The following is a 15,845-nucleotide window of genomic DNA, read 5'->3' on the forward strand; positions in this document are numbered from 1 at the left end:
CTTGGATAAATATCTCTTCCAAAGGCCCCTCTGCTCTGTATATGACTAAACTTGGGGGGCTGTGCTTAGGGGTAAAGAGAGGAAGGACCCCCAAGCTTTATGCTTTAATTGACTAAAAAAATTATTTGGCAGCGTTTTTTGTTTTCAACATCAGTGAAATGTGGGCTAACAGTGTTCTTACTGTATTCTTGCCTGAAAGTAATCACTTTTCTGTACTTTTCCTATGACAAATTTATTTTTCCTATATGCTTTTATTGGCCAGCCCCACTGGCAATGGCTTGACTGACAATGAGCCAGAAGATCTGAGTTTGGGGAAAATGCACGGAGGGCCCTAAAGCCTTGGCCCAGTAGTGGCTAAGTTCAGAAGTGATGCCTTTGAGCCCAGTCCTGTGTGGGTTAGCCTGACCCATCAGCCAATACACACTTCTGATACTGGGTAGAAATGCCAGGCTTCAGACCCTCAGGCGGGCCTGAGAGGACCTCCAAGTTAACTCTAAAAATGGTAGGAAGTGCAGGAAAAGGTGGGGGTAGTCAATACTCTGTCATTTCAGAATTTCCAGTTTCTGTTTTCAGATTCTATCCCTAACAAGAAAAGAAAATGCTTGCCAAGTGACAGCTCAGTTATTTCAGGCAATCATACTAAAAAGAGGGAGAGTCAGGTGTTTCCAACCGTTTTGAGTGTAAGGATCTCTCTTTAACATAAAAATTTCAAAGACCGCCATCCTCATCCCCCTACTTCAGCAACATAATAGTAATTACCATTTATCTTTGGTGAAATCGTAAAATTACTATTAATTCAGTAACCCCATTAGATGAATCAACACTATTATTAAAATAATAGCATATACACCTCCCTTCTCTTGGTGGAAAGGTAGAAGAATAGAGATATTGAATATCGCATATTTTACCAAAAATAGGCTACATCAGTTCAGTTGGTTTTATTGATTTATTTTTTAAAATTACTGAAATATAACATCAAGTCATGTGCTCATCAATTGGGAAATGAAAAGATAATGTGATATAGGAATAATGTAATGTAGTATTATTGTATAGCAGAAGCGACAAATATAATTCTTTATTGGGAAGAAAGTTTTAGTTGGATAGGTCTACCTTTTATAAAGACTGCAATATAAAAACAAAAAATCAGTATCCATGAATTGGGAAATAGCTAAATAAATTATGATATAGGTAAGGGAATGCAATATTATTATACAGTGAGAAATGACAAATATCAGAAATTATAGGAATGGAAGATTTGTAGAAATTGATGCAGAGTAAAATAAATCAAGTCAAAAGAGCAATATCCACAATGACTACAAAAAACATATGTTTGGTTTTTTTTAATGAGTTAATGGAGTCCAAACTATGAATAATTAAAAAGCCAAACAAGATTCTGGAGAATAGATAATGACACACACTCTTTTCTTCATAGGATAGAAGAGGGAAACTGGTAGAACAAAATGTTCTATTCATTTCCAGAAAAACTTGCTAACTCAGATGTTTTCATTTAAATGTTTTTCTAGTAGCAAGAACGGATTCACTTCTCAAGAAAGGGGTAAAGAATGAAGATATTAACAGAAATAGCTGCAGTAGAAAAGAATAAAAGGCATCCATAATATTCATTTATTAATTTTTTAAGGTAAGTCATATAAATATGTGCAAGATACATTATTCAAGTTATAGAAGAAAGGTTTATTTAATAATTAAACTGACTCAGGATAAATAGTTGATTGACATTAGAGAATAAAATGCCATAATGTTTACCAAGCCCCTGAAGTTTGCTCTCTAGACATAATTTCCATACAACTTTTTTGAGGAACATAATTAAAAACATGAAATACAAGATCTCAAATATATTGATATATTGTGCTAGTTTGTGCTCAGTTAAATGTTAATAATATGATTTAATTATTATTATTATTGTTCCCTTGGATTTTGTCATTTGAAAAAAATTCTTTTGTTTCTATTTACCTGTTCTCAATGACCTATGACCCTTATACAAGAAAAAGGAAAAAGAGACAGGAACAAGAAAAAGAAGAGAAATCGTAGAATTATTGAGTTGGAAGGGTGGGTTGGAAGGGTTGTTTAAGAATGTCTAGTCTACAGATACTTAACCTGGAAAGTCTTAGCAACTTGGGTTTTGATGTTAGTTTGTTTTTAACATTTTGATAACTATATTTCAATATAAATTATTTCCTTGGCAACCCTCTGCATTTCATTCTATGCACCTACAAACACTGTTCTAAGATGTCTATGACTATCACAAATTGGCAAAGAGAAGACAGTCCATGGCACCAAAAAAAAAAAAAAAAAAAAGCTGGAGAACTTCTAACCAATGTAATCTAAGCCATAGAGAAAGTAAATGACTTGTCTAACTTCACATAGTTGGTATTGGATGAGCTGAAATTAAAACCAGGTAACTGGAAACCATTGCTAGACCACAATTAAATAATAGCACTTTGAATGGTTCCTACTGCCACTTTCAAAACCTTCTCACCTCTTTCTTGCTTGTTTGTTTAGTGTCTTTTGAAAATGCTTTGCTTTCTTGTTGCTTCTATTTCCTATTTTTCTTTACCACAGCCATGATGGAGTATTTTAAATTTGTAGATTTATTTCTTGAAACTTTATTTCATTCAGTAATGCTTTTATGATGCCTTTCTATAATGTCTGTAATAATTCAAAGCTAATTCAACTTGATTTGCAAAATGTTTATTGCACATTTACTCCGTGCCCAGTGCTGTGTGAGGTCCCACAAGGGAGAGAAGAAAAGTATGAAACATGGTCCCTGCCCTGGAAGAATTTACAATCCACTTGTGAAGACAAGACTAACACACCTGAAGCGATTAGAAAGCAATAAAGGGCAATCGGAGACATAAATGACGATGGACAGCTGAAGGTTGAGCTGTAGAAAGCTGGCTGAGTGTCTCTGAGCTACTGTTCTGAGACAGAGAGAGCACTATTTATGTTCCTGGAGCAGATAGAACTTGGGTTGGACTTTCAAAGGTAGATAAACTGAGGATCCAACAGAAGGGATCTTTAGGGAAGTGGAGGAACATAATAAAGATGTGGAAGTGGGAATTATTATTGTGGACTGGAACAGGAACATTGAATATTAGATTTAATGTTGAGGATTTAAACTGTCAGAGCTACAACTAGGAATTTTGCAGTCAAAGAAGGCACCACAAACTATACTTGGAATAAAGGCATAAAAGGGACCCTCAGTAGAGAGGCGAATGATAAAAGGGGACACCGTGGGGGATACACAGAGACTTTGGGACACTGGTAAAAGGTCAAGACTTTGGGGGTGAGGGGAAGAATAGAATTAAGTAAGGGAGAGCTCATCCCACAATGATATGGTAGCTGCTATTTTAACTAATTACTCTTCCTAAGAAGGTGATAAACTCTAATATTTCTACACAAGTAAAGGATTTGCAAATGTTCTAAGTGCTCTCCAATTTGGCACTCTGAATCAAAGCCCCATTATGCAGGCTTAGTTCTGGCTCTGGGATTTGTAGAAAATAAGACTGGATAGATATGGTCCAGGCAGCCTATGAAAAATCTTGAAAGCTAAACAGACTTGACATATTTGGCAGTGGGGAACCAGAAGAGGTTTTTGTGCAGGGAAGAGATTTCATGAAAGTGGCATTTTAAGATCACTCTGGCAACTAGAAACAGGATGAATTTGAGGGGAGACAGATTGGTGGTAAGGAGACCAGTTAACAGACTGTTGGGATAATGAGGTAGGTCTGGATTAAGATGGTAGCAATAGGAATGAAAGCATTTCTAAAGAAAAAAAAGCAGAATTTGATGGGTTTTCTTCTATAGGAAGTGAAAAAAAAAAAGAGATGAAGTGAAAATAACTCTAAATTTTCCAGCCTGGGAGATAATGGTGACATCAATGACATAAACAGACAAGTTGGAAAGGAGTTTGGTTTGGGACATGGTGAAGTTGAGGTAATGACAGAATCCAATTTTCTCTATGGGAAACATGCAGCCAATGAGCATAAACCTTGAGATAGTGATGGAAAATGAGTTCACTTCCCTATGATAAACACTTGATTTTCTATGGTAATACCAACCTGACTTGAATGTGTCTAATCTCATGGGATCTTGGAAGTTGTGTGTGCTTAATATTTGGATGGAAGAAAAATCCACGACTGTAGACTTGAAAGACAACATGGCCCAGTGGATAAAAAGCTGACCTCAGAATCAGAAAGATGGGTTCAAGCCCATCTCTGATGTATACTAGTTATGGGACTCTTAACAAATCATTTAATCTTAGTGTCCCAGGCAACTTTATGACATCATTCAAATGAAGACGTTCTCTCCAGATCTTATGGCCGCCTCTCATTCTGCCTCCTTCATGACCTCTCCGCAACATTTAACACTTTTGATCACCATCTCCTAAATAGCTCTCTTCTCTGTGATTTTGTAACTCATCTCTTTTGGTTCTCCCCTTACCTGTCCTGTCTGGCAGGTCTTTCTTAGTTTTCCTTTGATAGATTTTTTCATCCTCATTATACCCCCTAATTGTGAGTGTCCCCTAAGGCTCTGTCCTGGACCCTCTTTTCTTTTCTCTCTCTGGATCTCATTTGCTGATCTCAGATTTTATTAGTTCAATTACCATCTCTCAATACATGGTTCTAAGACCTATAATCCCAGTCCTGGAATCTCTTTTTAGCATCAATCCTGCACCCACCACTGTTCACAGTAGAGTAAGACATTTGGATTGAATAACTCATAGGGATCTAAAATTCAAAATATCTAAAATATAAATCTGCCTTTTCCCCAAAACCCTCCAACTTTCTGAACTTAGAATTGAGAGCACCAACTTTTCCCCAATCACCCAGGTTTAAAACTTTAGCATCATCCTCAACTCCTCAGTCTCCTTCACCCCAATTATATCCAATTCACCCTCATGTCAATTAATTGTCAAATCATATTGTTTCTGTCTCTTTCCTATATGTCCTTTGGTCTCTTCTCATATAGCACCACTCTGATGCAAGCCCTCATCACCTTTTGTTTACACTATTTTGACAGCCTGTGAATTGGTCACTTATTTCAAACCCATCTCTAATCCAATCTAATCCAATCCCCCAGCTATGAATCATTTTCCTAAAGTATAGGACTGATCACATCACACTTCTGCTTAATCAGTGGCTTCCTCTTACCTCCAAGATCAAATCTAAAATATCCTGCTTGTTATTTAATGCTCTTCATGACCTGGCCCCTACTTGCCTTTGCAGTCTTCTTCCTCTATTGCCCTTTCATTGCCCATGCCCATACCTATCCATAGACAACAGCCCATTTGCTGTTCCCAGTTCCATAAATTTGGGTTGACCATCCCTCATGCCCAGAGTGATCTCCCTGGCTTCCTTTAAGCCTCAAACTCAAAATCTCACCTTCTGCAAAAGGCTTTCTTGGTCCTCCCCCCCCCATCCCTTCTATTTATCTTGGATATACGTATTTGTTTATATGTTATCTCCCCCATTAGAATATGAGTTTCTTGAGGTTAGGAACTGTTTTCCTTTTCTTTGAATTCTAATTGCTTAATAGAATGCTTAGCATATACTATATACTTAGTAAATTCTTGTTGATTGATTAATTGATTATAAGCTTCTGAATTGGTGGTTGTGCTGTACTGATAGAGGGAGTTCTCTATAACTACAAAACCACAGGTTTGGACTCCCTCAAAAAAATTTTTTTTAAATCTCAGAAAGCTAATTATATAATATAGGACAACTAATTTGTTTCTGCTCTTTCTCCTTCCTGCTTTTGATATTTCATTTTTCATTAGTCCTTTTCTCTCAGATTATGGAAAAGAAAGTACATAAGATAAAAACTAGTTGATCTGATTATTTATTAGTATGTCTGACAAAAATCAGGTCAGACAGAAGATCAAAGCTAATGGGGGAAAATAGTTTCTTTTTCTTTTCTTTTTTTCTTTTAAACTTGGTCTATATCTTATTACACAGTGTAAAGATTTCTGGCAGGATTTTCAACAGTAGTAGCTAGTTGAAACTCTACCTCAGTCAAACTGGCCATCACCATTTTTCAATATGCATAGTCCCCATTACCAGTTTTTAGCTATGAGTGGTATGTTTTCAGCTGTCATTGTCTTGTCACAATGGTGTCACATTGCCAGTAAATATTAGATTATATTCAACCAAACTAAAAGATTGTTCATAATGTAATTATCTCTTCAGTGGTTCCCTAGCTTCCTTTTTTCCATTTTTTCCTTTACATTGATAGCAAAAACATATTTCTAAGGTACAGTTCTGATAATATAACTCCCCTACTTAACAACCTTAAGTGGCTCCTTATTATTTAAAGAGAAGAATACAAAAATTTCAGTCTGGCATCTAAGGTCATTATAACATGACTTCTTACCTACTTTTCTTAGCTAATTTCATCACACTTTCCAGCTAAATTAGATTACTAGCTTTTCCCTAGATTTAAAAGGCTATCTCTCACTTCCCTGAATTTGCACAATTGAATTCAACAAGCATTTATTTTTAACATAATTTTAAATAATATTTATTTTCCCAGTTACAAATAAAGACAATTTTTGCATTCTTTAAAAAAAATTTGAGCTCCAAATTTTCTCTTTCCCTTTCTTCCATTTCCTCCCCTTCCCCTAAATAATAAGAAACATGATATAGGTTACATATGTTCAATCACACTAAACATATTAACATGTTAGTCATGTTGTAAAAGAAGACACAGACCCAAAGGAAAATACAGAATACAAAAATACAGAAAGTGAAAATTATTATACTTTGATCTGCATTCAGGCTCCACAGTGTTTTCTTTGGAAATGAATAGGCTTTTTCATCATGAGTTCTCTGGAATTGTCTTGGATCATTGTATTGCTGAGAAGAGCTAAGTCATTCACAGTTGATTATCTCAGCAAGCATATACCTATTTTGTGCCAGGCACTGAGAACCCTGAGATAAAATGAAAAATTTGGGGAGGGATTGGGGCAGTACCAAAATACTTTTGAAGAGAGACAGGGGGAAAGGAGAGAAAGAATAAGTGGGGGGAAATATAACTAGCAATAGTAATTGTAAAAAGAATTTCAAAACAAGTTTCTCTGATAAGGTCTCAGTTCTTAAACATAAAGGGAATTGAGTCAAATTTATATTTAAAAAAATGAGCTGTGCCCCAGTTGATAAATGATCAAAAGATATGATCTGTGCTACAAGGGTTATAAATTCATGTATATCTATTGATCTAACAAACAATACCACTAGTAGGCATGAATACCAAAAGATATTTTTTTAAAAAAGGAAAATGACTTATATGTACAAAAAGTATTCATAGCAGATCTCTTCTCAGGACAAAAAAAAAATTGGAAATTGAGGGATGCCCATCAATTGGGGAATGGCTTAATAAACTGGTGTGTGTTTGTGATGAAATAATATTATTCTACAGGAAAAGATGAGCTGAATGCTCTCAGAAAAAAAAATCGGGAAAGTATTCCATGAATTCAACCAAAGTGAAATATACTATATACAAAGGAATAGCAATGTTCTGGGATGATCAGCTATAAATGACTTTGTTATTCTCAGTAGTATAGTCATCCATGACTACTCTGAAGGACTTAGGATGAAAAATCTTATCCATTACAAAGAAAAGGAACTGATTGTGTCTGAACACAGGTCAACTATTTTTTTCCTGAGGCAATGGGGTTAAGTGACTTGCCCAGGATCACACAGCTAGGAAGCATTAAGTGTCTCAGGTCAGATTTGAATGCAAGTCCTTCTGACTTCAGGACTGGCACTGTATCCACTGCACTATCTAGCTACCCCAACTGTTTCTGGTCCTTTTTTAAACTTATTTTTCTTGAACGTTTTTATTTTCATTAGGGTGGAAGCTCTATATTTTCTTTCATAACTTGACCTTGGAAGTGTTTTGCATAACTTCACATATAATTTCTTTATTGTGGATAGAGATAAGAGAGAGAATCTAGAGCTCAAAAATTTTAAAAACGTAATTTTTTAAAAAAATTTTGAATGTAACTGGGGGAAATTATTAAATAAATAAAACAAAAAGAAATAGTCTCTGTCCTAAGGTACTTACATTCTGCTGACTTTTCCCCATTCCTAGAATACATTTTCCTCCCAGCTCCCACTCTTGAGACTGTCTTCCTCTAAGGCTCAATTCAGGTGCCACCCAGAGATGCTTTTCTTGGTCTTTTTTCTTACCACAGTTCCCAGATCCCAGATTTGGAATGGATCTGACTCTCTCTCTGTCTCTCTCTCTTTCTGTCTCTCTGTCTCTGTCTCTCTCTCCTCTCTCTCTCATCTCTCTCTCTCTCTCTCTCTCTCTCTCTCTCTCACTCTCTCTCTCTCTCCTTCTCTCTCTCTCTCTCTCTCTCTCTCTCTCTCTCTCTCTCTCTCTCTCTCTCTCTCTCTCTCTCTCTCTTCTCTCCCTCTCTCTCTCTCTCTCTCTCTCTCCTCTTCCTCTCTCTCTCTCTCTCCTCTTCCTCTCTCTCTCCTCTTCCTCTCTCTCTCTCCTCTTCCTCTCTCTCCTCTTCCTCTCTCTCTCTCTCTCTCTCTCTCTCTCTCTCTCTCTCTCTCTCTCTCTCTCTTCTCTCTCTCTCCCTCTCTCTCTCTCTCTCTTCTTCCTCTCTCTCTCTCTCCTCTTCCTCTCTCTCTCCTCTTCCTCTCTCTCTCCTCTTCCTCTCTCTCTCTCTCTCTCTCTCTCTCTCTCTCTCTCTCTCTCTCTCTCTCTATCACACACTCTCTCACTCTCTCTCTGTATCACACACTCTCTCACTCTCTCTCTGTATCACTCTCTCTCTCTCTCTATATATATATATATACATATATATCACACACTCTTTCTCTCTCTCTCTCTCTCTCTCTCTCTCTCTCTCTCTCTCTCTCCCCCCCCCCCAATTTTTCTTCTATTATACTTATTTTTGTACCTACTCTATTCCTCTACTACCTAGTAGAATATAATCTCCATGAAGGTAACATTATTTCCTTTTTGCTATTATATACCTTGCACTTAGCACAGTACTTGCCACATAGCAGGCACTTAATAATAGTTGACTGACTAACTGAAATGAATTCATTCCATGTGAGAAAGTCAGTAGATGAACAATAATGATGGCAGTGGAACATTCTAATTGTAAGATTTTATGAGTAATGTGATTTTGTTGGATGTATATACAAAACCGAGAATCATCAAAGTGAACAGAAGTGACTTCAAGGTTTTGTTCTTGGAGAAACAGAGAGAATAGTGGAGTCTGGCTATTTTGATAAGGAAGACTGAAGATACTTTCCAGTCTCTATGCCTTTCACTTAGTCAAATTTGCTGTGCTATGGTAAATTACTTCAGTACTGATGGACTGGCTGCAATCCAAGATCTCATTGTCCGTGAACTGATGTGTTATTTAGTGTTGTGTGACTCAAAGGGGATGCTGATGAAATGGTTCAAGAATTTGAATGTAAAGCCTATTACAGATCCACATTTTCTCCCCAACTAAACTAGGACACCCCATTTTTTCTCCCTATCTACATTATTGGTGCGATAATCTTCCTGGTTCTCCAAAAGACATATGAACCTTTTTGATTTGGTTATTTGGTTATTTTTAATTCTTACATTGGACAGCACCTACATAACACAATTCAATGACACTTTGTGGGGATCACCATTGCTTGCAAAAATCTTTGGTTGTGTTTTAGCCTTCTTAGAAGCAAACTTAAATTATTTTTATTTTCTTAAAGTCTATTAATGGGTGATACCATCACATTGACCTATAATGACATGTGTAATATTTTATACATCTCCTGGTTAAGTGTATCTCAAAGTGTAGTCATCTCTCCCTTATTCTGCATCCAGACTTTTCCTGAAAACTTTAAAGATAGCAGACCTGCTGTGTGCTCTTAAAATGATGATAATAATAACAATAATAATAATTGTTAGCAATAGCAATTACTACTTGCTTCTATTTTAATGCAACTTGCATATAGAATTTCTTATGAGTGATTTTTAAAGCAAAATTTAACTCTTTCTATAAATAATTGTTATTTTTTTAAAAAGAAAATTAGACTTTTTAAAAAGTTACCAATAATCCAGTAAAGCAAGTCCAGTGAAACATAAATTCATAAAAAAGACATCTTTTGGTAACATTTCTCCTGATAGAAAATACTTATCTTTTCTTTTCTGGATGGTCAAATGCCTCCTTGAATGTTACTCACTATTGGCTCAGTGCTAAAGTAATTCCCACTGTATTCACACAGAAAGGGAAAAAAAGGAATACACATTTATTAAACACTTGCTATGTTTCAAACATTGTGCTAAGCACTTTACAAATATTATTTTATTTGATCCTCACAACAACCCTAGGAGTAGATGTTGTGATATCCCTAATTTTTTTTCACAGTTAAAGAACTGAAGTAAACAGAGGTTAAATTATTTGCCCAGGATCAAAAAACTAGTAAATGTCTAAGTCCATATTTGAAGTCAGATTTTCCTGACTCCAGGGCAAATATTCTATTCCCTATACTATGTAACTACCTCTATGGACAATTTACCCCTTTATGAAATAAATAGCAAAAGAACAATTCTAAAAATTCCAAATTAGAAACATGTCCCATGATACTCCCCTTTGTCAGAATAAATAAATAAAAGGAATAAGACGTCAAAACATAGTTATCTGTTAATCTATTAATAATATCTTCTCCCAAGGTATTCTTAAATTAACTTTCTTCTATTCTCACCATTAGGTAGCTACAAAGTTTAGCAGATGAGTGACTGAGACAAAAGAAAAGCTTCTGGTGGTACTGAATATTTTCAAGAATGAGCAGGACAAAGTAGTTAATATTTAAGGTTAAGAAAAGTGTCAGACAGATTAATTTCATGAAGTTGCTTAGAATGGCCGTGCTGACTTTTTCTGAAGACCAAATCTTTTCAGGAAGCATGTTTCCAAGGGTGACCCTCCCAAATAGCACACCAAATTTACCAACAACTACTACGTGGTCAGAGTAATTTTCTTGGAAGATTCCAATGGTTGCCAGTCACAAGTGACAAATCAAAGGTACATAGAGATGATTCTTGAACCTTGAAGTGCTATAATATCTAGCTTATTTTTTTAATAAAACGGAATCTTTGTAATCACCTAATGATGGCAAGCTAGTTGATGCAATGGATAGAGTTCAGAAAGACTCATCTTCTGGAGTTCAAATCCAGCCTCAGATACTTACTAGCTGTGTGACCCTGGGAAAGTCACTTAATCCTGTTTGCCTCAGTTTCCTCATCTATAAATAAACTGGAGAGAAAATGGCAAAAAAAAATGCCAGCATCTTTGTCCAAATAGGGTCACAAAGAGTCATTTATGACTGAAACAACTAAATAACAACAAAAAGGATAACAAGGATGATCTCAAATTAGGTGGATTAATGTTGATTCCTAATTGTGTTCCCCTCATTCTGCTGGCAAAGGAAAGGACCAAGAAATTTACCTTTGATTACCATGCTGTAGTAAAGGATCCATATTTTGAACTTTTAACTCATATAAAAATTCAGGGTGGAAGCATCAATACCATTAGAAAATTCTAACCCTAACCCTAATTCTATGGGTCTGCTCCCTACCATTGATTGTAATAAATTGACTTGATTAGCACATTTAAATGAAAGAGCAATGCTTCAAGTAGTAGAGCATATCTTAGTTAAGAAGCTCCCAATTCTTTCATGAATCCTTATGGCAATCAAATGAGACCTGTAGTACATTTGTAGATTGAGATGCTAAAGCATTAGTTGATCTTACTCAAGACAGACTGAGATAGATTTGCTGGCTGCATGTGCAGTCAAATTAAGTGGTGTCTTTTGCTCTGAGTGCACTTAGTGGAATTAAATAACATCTATGAATTTTAACATCAGAGTAGAGACATATAATCAGAGGACAAGAAAGGATAGAAGAAGAAGAGATTTTAAAAGATACATTTTGTTGAAATTCGTTATTGTGGGTATTTTTTACACTGTAGATATCAGCCCATTTGTATCTTTTTCTCCAATGTGATCCTTGTCCACATGTTATCATAAATCCCATGCAAGATCCATCCAATTTTCTGAAAGACTTCTTTTGGGTTCCTTCAATTTTATGGATACTAGAATCATTCATTCCATCTATATTTTATTATAAGGCTAATTTGATTTTTTTCTTGGTCAAAAGTAACCTTGATGATCTGTGAAATGAGGAGGTTCAGGAAGGAATGTGGTATAGTAGAAAATACACCCTCTCTTGAGTCAGAGTCTAAATTCTTAGATCTAAATTCTATCTCTAAAAATACTTACTACCTGTTCTACTTCTTACTTCAGTTTTCTAATCAGAAAAATGGGGGGGGGGAGGATGATCTATAAGGAACCTTCTAGTTCTAGTTCTAAATCTATGATCCTATGATTCATTTAAACAAGAGGATAGTGAAATTTCATTCCAACTTAAAATCCTATTAACCCATGATCTTTTTTGTTTGGCCTTATATAGATGTATATGTTTTTAATAGAAACAAGTGTTGTGTTTTTTTTTTCAAAAGCTTTTCTTTTTTATTATTTTTTAATTTTTATACATTTTTATTAATTTTATAATTATAACTTTTTTTACAGTACATATGCATGAGTAATTTTTACAACATTATCCTTTGCACTCATTTCTATTCCGAATTTTCCTTCCTTCCCTCCACCTCCTGCCCTAGATGGCAATTAGTCCCATACATGTTAAATGTGTTATAGTATATCCTAGATACAACATATGTGTGTAGAACCGAATTTCCTGTTGCACAGGAAGAATTGGATTCAGAAGGTAAAAATAACCTGGGAAGAAAAACAAAAATGCAAATAGTTTACACTCATCTCCCAGTGTTCCTTCTCTGGGTGTAGCTGATTCTGTCCATCATTGATCAATTGAAACTGAATTAGATCTTCTCTTTGTTGAACATATCCACTTCCATCAGAATACATCCTCATACAGTATTGTTCTTGAAGTGTATAATGATCTCCTGGTTCTGCTCATTTTATTCAACATCAGTTGATTTAAGTCTCTCCAGGCCTCTCTGTATTCCTCCTGCTGGTCATTTCTTACAGAACAATAATATTCCATAACATTCATATACCATAATTTACCCAACCATTCTCCAATTGATGGACATCCATTCATTTTCCAGTTTCTGGCCACTACAAAAAGAGCTGCCACAAACATTTTGGCACATACAGGTCCCTTTCCCTTCTTTAGTATTTCCTTGGGATATAAGCCCAGAAGTAGCACTGCTGGATCAAAGGGCATGCACAGTTTGATAACTTTTTGGGCATAGTTCCAAATTGCTCTCCAGAATGGTTGGATTCTTTCACAACTCCACCAACAATGCATCAGTGTCCCAGTTTTCCCACAGCCCCTCCAACATTCATCGTTATTTGTTCCTGTCATCTTGGCCAATCTGACAGGTGTGTAATGATACCTCAGAGTTGTCTTAATTTGCATTTCTCTGATCAGTAGTGATTTGGAACACTCTTTCATATGAGTGGAAACAGTTTCAATTTCATATCCTTTGACTATTTATCAATTGGAGATTGGCTTGATTTCTTATAAATTAGAGTCAATTCTCTATATATTTTGGAAATGAGACCTTTATCAGAACCTTTAACTGTAAAAATATTTTCCCAGTTTGTTACTTCTCTTCTAATCTTGTTTGCATTAGTTTTGTTTGTACAAAAACTTTTTAATGAACCCATGATCTTTAAATTCACTCATTTCACTTCTCATCCTAAAATGAAGGACTTCAATTAGATAACATCCATGAATGGAAAGACTAACCATTTAATTCTTTAGAATCCTTAAGTTAATTTTTTTCTTCTGAAATCACTGTGTTCCATAATTTGCAACTAAATAGTAATGCCTAAAGAATAGTTAAGATGGGGAAATGATGACTGATAAAATTGGAATTAAAAAATGGAGAAAAGAAAAGAAAGAACAAAATAAATATGGGTGATAAGACCAGTTCATCCCCAATAACTATCTGATTTGATATCCTATGCCTTCAATTCCTTACAAACTATCTACCTATACTAAATAATCCTCCTCTAAATATAAATATGTGTGTGTGTGTGTGTGTGTGTGTGTGTGCGTGTGTGTGTACCAAATGTCACCATGTATCATCTTGAAAGCATAGGAAAAATCCATACATAAATTAATGCAGATTGGAAAGAGTTGTCATCATGGCAACATATATTTTCAATATGATGTCCACAAAGAAATGTACCATTCACCCACTATGTGGCAATGTGTGTATATTTCCATTAACAGACGCACATTTAGAAAAAGGACGACATATCCAGCCAAGACCTGTCAACGCTAAAGTGCCATCCTATAAACCATGGGTAATCTTCTGGCTACTCCAGAGTGGTAACGGCTAGAACTCCAGCTGGATAGGAAATCCTGTCATGTAAGGTAAGCAAATAGTGTGTCTAGATTCTTCTTCCAGCAGGAACTACAAGATGTGTACTTACTAGGCTCAGGTAAGAAGAACCACACTCTGGCCCCTGACTTTTATCAAAGTAACTCTACCTAGAGAGGAGATCACTAGAAAGATCAGAGAAGATTCAGCACAACTTGTTTCCCCAAGAGCTTGGCAAGTACCCTTTTCTGCTCAAAAGAGGAAAAAAAATAATTTTTCTTGTTGATCTTGTATAATATGGGACTCCCTGCACATAAGATGCCATTAACCTGCACTAACCACTTTCATCTTAGCAGAAAAGACTTACAGTTTCCTGAATGACATTTACTGACAGGTCTTGGCCAACGCCTCTACCGTTGACTTTCACAGAGTAATGCAAACTAGACAGAGCTATACTGTGCAGGAAGAGAAAGCCTCTACTCACTTTTAAGGAAGAGAGCCTGGGGCTCTCCCCTTTATGAAGCCAGACAGAAGCAGAATTCCATGGGCTGGCACTGTGGTACACACACGTGCCCACATATAGACACATATCACCATCCTGCGTAAAAATCCAACATGGCTTTAAGAATAATAAATTTTGACAGACCAATTTAATTTGCTCCCATGACAAACTGACAGGTCTCAGAAATAAGGGGAAAATATCAATGGAACCAATCTTGATTTCGTGTGGCTTTGGATTCTTTCCCCCAACAGACATTGTCACTGACTAATAATCAAGAATGTTAGATTTTTGACTGTACTCTTGTAATATGAGCAAATAAGTAGCTTAGAAATTGTATCCAGAGAGTATTTTTCAGTTGGACCAACTATGCTGACTTAGGGGAAACTACGATATTATTCCCCTAGGAATCAGTGGGAAAGCTTAGGAGTATTTTTATTGATGCTTTGGATGAAAGGATCGGAAATATAATTATTCATCATGACAGCACATACCATTAGCCCCTTTCCTTCCCCCTTCAACCTTTGTCCATCATCCCAGAACCTTTTAGTGACCACTGGGTAGCACAAATACTCACCACTACCACTCACCACCAGGAGGCTCCATACCCTCTTCCAAAGGGCCAAATCTATCTGGGGTATTTGTTCACATGTCTTGGAGAAGTAGAAGTCCCTAATTCTATTCAACTTTACTCAAAAATACTTACCCTGTACTCTATTCCTTCCAGTGAGATGGAAAACCACCAGACCTTACCATCTGTTTTGCTATAGATCGCAAGCATTACCATGCTACATGAACAGGTCAGATAGGAACCCTGGTCCTTTCCGTCTACCCTAACAGTTAGATTCTTTAAAATATGTTATCTCCTCCATTTAGTGTAAGCTCAAGAAGGAGGGGCTGTCTTGTTTCATCAATTTTTATCATCAGCACTTACTTTACCTTGTGCTT

Source organism: Sminthopsis crassicaudata, chromosome 6 (assembly GCF_048593235.1).
Source record: "Sminthopsis crassicaudata isolate SCR6 chromosome 6, ASM4859323v1, whole genome shotgun sequence".
Taxonomy (NCBI): domain Eukaryota; kingdom Metazoa; phylum Chordata; class Mammalia; order Dasyuromorphia; family Dasyuridae; genus Sminthopsis; species Sminthopsis crassicaudata.